Source organism: Cydia amplana, chromosome 11 (genome assembly GCF_948474715.1).
Source record: "Cydia amplana chromosome 11, ilCydAmpl1.1, whole genome shotgun sequence".
In the NCBI taxonomy this organism is placed as follows: domain Eukaryota; kingdom Metazoa; phylum Arthropoda; class Insecta; order Lepidoptera; family Tortricidae; genus Cydia; species Cydia amplana.
Genome location: NC_086079.1, coordinates 17,905,115 through 17,911,114, shown reverse-complemented (window position 1 = coordinate 17,911,114; position 6,000 = coordinate 17,905,115).

Genomic DNA, 6,000 nt, shown 5'->3' with positions numbered 1-6,000 from the left:
TGTCATAGACTCCTCCCGATAGATATCGTATAAATGTCGCAGGGAAATATCAAAACAGAAATTTGAACAAATCTCTAAGGAATATGATCAAATCACGCAGGATGTTAAAATGGCGAATCCATATCATTATTTCCCTAGAAAAATTCAGTCATTTGACCAAATCACTGACTCTGTTTAGTGAAAAGACAAAATCGGCTCCAAGGGACGAAGCCATGCGGTAGAATGAGATAGCAATATCACTTGCTCCCTCTAACGCATAAATGCGTCCCTTGGAGTGGCCGGCGCTGGCCCATCGTGTAGAAGAGCCATGAGTCGTCTTTTAACGCGCCATCTATTAAGTAATCTGTGGCAGCCCCTGAGTGAAACTGAATAAAGTATTTCATAGCTCATAAACGACGCCATATTTTGCCATTACAGCTACATGTCAGAAATACTTCATTTCTATAAAAATGTGGGTGACCTTAGGAACGGATCCTAGACAATGTGGCAAGAATATTAACGGGGCTTTTTAGATGATCTGTTTTCCTACCTGTAATTTCAACGCTTTTCTACGCTTTCTGACATAAACACCTTTTCGCCCGGAGTTTTGACATTTGCGGCGGCAATGCAGTTGACAGTAATGTCGTGCTGCAATACTGCAGCAGGAATGCTGGTGCAGTCTGAATCCGAACGTCACCTTTAGAACCAACCCACCCCGTCGTTGTCTAGTCGGCGCTGTGAAAAGTGGTGTCGCTGCGCAGTTGCGCCAACGTTGCGTCGAGCAGCAGCTATAATGGTTGACTGCTACGACTGGGTGGCGCTGGCGGTGGTTTTAATGCGCGTGGGCCAGTGTTAGAGATGAAGATTGGTACTTACAGTGAAAATGTTGTTGATGTCAGGGTTTCCGTTTTAGTACAGTATCTGTAACAAAATAATATTATATTAATTATCTTTTACAATTATAATTAATACAATTATAATCTTCTACATGACCAGACATAGGAATCCGTGGGGCAAATTTTCTTGACAGGTAGGGACTTCCTATATCGAGAAACTCGATTATCGATGCTCGTTCTATATACTAGTGATCACTCAAAGGTTTGCTTGTAAAAATATGTTTTTATTAAAAGTGTAAAAAAAAAAAAAAATAATAACTCAATTCGCTTTGATTTATAATCAATCAATAAAGAGGTTGAGATACTATTGACTATTTCATAGTGCAATAAGTATTACGCCCTACCTTTATATAACCTAGCGATTATTTAAAATATGCTATGCTATGTGTGAATTTCATACTTGTCTTCAAAACAATAGTTACATGACGTACAGTACAATTCTTTACAATTTAAGCAAGAGATTAGATACTGTGACAAAGTACGGTCAAGAATTTAATTTCACTAACAATGAGACCTACGATTTCCTTATAAAACGTAATACATTTTGGAATAAAACGGCAACCACTTTTGATTCAAAGCCAATTCACCAGAATTTTATTCAATTGTCACCCAATCATGTCCATGTCGGTGTCGTAACGAGACCCATTGTTAAAAATATCTATTCATACAGCAAGTTTCTGCATCGTAACAGCCGTAACGGCAAGTGAAAACTCATTTAATTTTTAATCGTATTCTAGGCAAGTAAGAAGACTAATCGCCTGATGGTAAGCAATTGCCGTCGCCCATGGACAACTGAAGTTGGAGGTGCGTTGCCGGCCTTTCAGAGTACGCTCTTTTCTTGAAGATTTGAAGGCGGTTGTATCGTGATATTTCATTCCACAGTTTAGCCTACATAGTTTGAAGTACCTACGATAAATTAACCTTACAATTCGTCAACAGTACTACAAATAGGTTTGTGGATATCATACTCGATTGAACATTCGAAAACTCTTGCTTACACAATACGTCTATTTCCGACATGGCCAATGTCAAAACTTGCGTCGTACAACACGATAAATCATATATCCATCGGCACCAGCCACCGATAACGAATACAACCGCGGTATTCGGAAAACAAGATCCGTTCTAGACTAGATAATGATACGATATGTACTAGATACGTTGTAGTTTAGATTTCAACTAGTTCTCTTTTGCAGCTCAATTCGGGCAACAAGTGTCACTTTTACGTTAAAATATCGTAATAATATCTTGTGGAAATCGTTCAAGAGTATCTGCAGAATCGCGGAAATGTCAAATTTGACAGGTTAGATCTTAAGAATATCGTTGTCGTATCTTGGTGATGTCTAAGAGACATCTAATAGATGTCTGGTTCAAAATTCGAATCGGGCCCTAGTTTTTCACGATCGGAAGATGACGCTTATAGATTCAATTACCACCTATAGAGGTAGATCTCGTTTTTTAAAGTGTAGCGTACCTATGGCTGCGTGGTCACTGCAAACAGGCGGTCTTTTAAGTAGGTACCTATATAATCCTGTGTTTTAGCATTAGAAAGAACACCAAAGAAGTTATATATGAGTATTTTTATACAAAACATTATCATATTTTATATGTACCTAGGTATATAAAAAGGGATTTGTTAGCTGGACGTCCAATACGCAGTTCGTCCAAATCGCATTTCGTCCATTCGTCTACTACGCAGTTTGTCCACAAGTGATGCGTCCATTTCGTCATTCGTCAATACGCAGTTCGTCCATTTCGCGATTAGTCACTCTGCATTTCGTCCATTTCGTGATTCAGCATTACGGAGTTCGTCCATTTCGTGATTCGTCTATTAAGAGGATATGGGAAATGAGAAAATGGTCAATAACATCAGCTACGCCGATGATATGGTGCTACTGGGACCCACGGTCGGAGCCGTTAACGAGTTGTTAGGGCCCGGCCACATGTCCACGGTGCGGCGCCGGCCACCGTGTAACGGCACGGTGCCGTGTACGCGACGGCACGGCGCCACACCGGCGGACGGCGCACCGCTCGGTAGTTAGTAGTTTATGGTAGTAATAGTTTTGCTGTTACATACCTAGTTCTCACGTGCTAATTAATGCACAAAAATGGCTGACAATTTAGATGTCGACTTTTTAATTTCACTAGTGGAAGCTCGTCCCGTTCTCTGGGACAAGACTAAGGAAGACTAGGATAAGAATAAATACCTACACAACACACATTGAGCATGTGAAATTCCTCATTGACGTTCGTTACGCAATGTTGATTAACAAATACGAGTATGCGAGTTCCATCCTGAGGGTCTACCGCGAACACCGAAATTCGCAAATTGCGGGCATTTTTCTCTGTCACTTTAATTACGTCCAATTGGAGTTAAACAGAAAAATGCCCGAAATTTGCGGACTTCATGTTCGCGGTAGACCCTTTGATTTGCGAGCGAGCTGGCAACTTTGCGCAGGGAATGCTTGGAAATGTCGCGTTCATGTGAAGTTGTGTGAACACGGCATATATCTGTGACAGTGACAGGGAAAAGGTACCATTTGAGTAAAATTGCCGTTTACCTAATTTCATTTGAATTATAACAAATATACTATATTTAGTTATAGCGTAACAAACTATCCTCGGATAGTTCAGTCAAGAAATATCGAAATGCCGGAACGTGCCTCTCTCTAGCCAGTCGTGTGTTCCAAGTTGATTGGAAGAACTTCGCTTCGCTCGCTCGTTCGACAATCAATGAATCTTTGTTTCCATTCCATTAACCCCTTGACCGCCAAATACGTCAAATACGGCTACAGCCCAAAGCCCAATGTCAACCTTCGTGCCTTCCTACAAGGTTCACGAAAATGCGCCGCTCACGCACAGGTGTGTCGTACAAAGGCGTATGTAACTCAGACAAACGGTTCGAATTTTCATAAATGACCCGTGGCTGCAGTATAGTACCAGATCTTAGATCCCGTTTTCTAAGGGGACCTTGCATTTTGGAGACAAAGCAAACCGCTTGGAACAGGTGTTCCTGGGGGTGATCTGAGCTGATTTCGCCCGGTTGCCAAGAGGTCCCCCCTAGCAGGTAGGCAGGGGAGGGGGGGGGGGGGGGGGGAAGTGCCTCCGGCGCGCCTCACTCTAAATTTTATATCTGCATACATCTAGCAACTATATCAAGTTTGGTGTCTTTTTCGTGTAATTCGAGGATAAGGAATTCATTTCTGTGACTAAATTTTCACTCACCCATACAAAAAATACGAGAAATTCAAAATTTAAAAAAAATCTTGACACTTTTTTTTCGAAAGTCCTCTACAGAATTAAAAGTATGAGGATTTGCTCTAGAAAAAAAATACCTGTGAATAGCCCAGTTATCCTTCTATATAGAATAATAAACTTGTCAGACATTTTTCTTTTATAACTCTCGTTAAAATAAATGTTTTGTGTCGCGCGGCGTACCTGCATTGTAAGAGCGGAATGCAGCTTTAGGATTTTTAAGCATGTTTAGATGATTTCTGATAAGTTGTTATTGTTCTGGTTGTAGATTAAATTAATAAATTAATTTTGGACGTGATAAATTAAATATATAAATAAAGATGTTGGGAAAACTTTCGCCCGTAGAGTTATAAATGTAAAAATTTTATCACAACATATTTTTAGTTACCTAGGAGATTTTTTAAACTTTATTGCACAAATTTACACAAAAAAAGTACAAATGGCGGACTTAACGTCTTGAAGCATTCTCTACCAGTCAACCATTGGGCTAAACAGAGACAATATTGGCAACGCCTGCTCAATATTTCCTTGTTTGCCGTATTTAAATCCCTCCGTTACGGCAGGATATGCGCTCCAAGCTTGAAATGCGATTTTTTTCCCTTTCCACACAAAAAAGAAACTGTCGCAACCTGAAAAGGCGTGGAAGAATGGCAAAACTTCAGTCCTTTCTGGTCCCCAGTCAGCGGACCCCAGGCTCCCATGAGCCGTGGCAAAATGCCGGGACAACGCGAGGAAGATGATGATTATAGATACCTATTTATGCGTTACAAATAAAATCATATTATATTTAAAGAAAGTTTGCAGCACGTGACCAATTGCCCAGATGACCTGTCTCGTACTGCGGTGACATATTTATTTTATTTACAATTAATGGAGGAACTACAAAAGTTACCTACCTAAAGAAGCTGCAATAGCATGGCACAAGAGGTACTGGCGATTCTTTCCTGTGCCAATATGTACCCATAACTCCTGGAGCTCCGGCAATTGTGATAAACATGTAATGAACAGTAGCAGAGATAAACAAAAACGAGATCCATGTAGCCACGAGGAAGCAGACATGCGCATGATGGTCCATGTCGCTGATGCTGTAGCCCAAGGTCACACAAAAAATATGTTACGCACAGTGGATACTGATGTCGTTGTTCTCGCAGTTGCATTGCATGTATATCACAATTGCCGGAGCTCCAGGAGTTATGGGTACATATTGGTACAGGAAAGAATCACCAGTTCCTCCCGTGCCATGCTATTGCAGCTTCTTTGGGTAACTTATGTAGTTCCTCCATAGATATATAATTTATTTTAAAGGACCAAAAAGGACAGAAGTCATGCCATTCTTCCTCGCCTTTTCAGGTTGTGACACTGTTTTTTTTGCATGGAAAGGGGAAAAAAAGCGTATTGCAAGCTTGGAGCGCATATCCTGCTGTAACTGAGGTATTTAAATACAGCAAACAAGGCAATATTGAGCAGGCGTTGCCAATAATGGAAACAATTGTTATTGTCTTGTATGACAAGTAAGAGTCTTACAATATTAGTCTGAACAGATTTGAATTACGAGGTGTGAAGTGGTCCCTAGACATTATTTTAACACCATGCATTTTGTTACTGATTTCAGATCAGGTATAAATGTAAATGAGTGCCGTTAAGTACTTTTTACAAAAAGAAATCTCCAGTAAGAGAATCTGTCTCCAACGGAAGATGCGCTACGTAAACATATTCTCCGTGCAGTTTACCAAAGAGGCTATTTTTGGGGACAGATGATAGCCCCTCAGCAACAGCTACCATGCCCTGCTGACTGGGGCTCGTCCAAACAAAATGGTTATTGAGAGTATTTGAGAGCCCATATGAACAAGCCTACCTGCGGCGGCTGCTG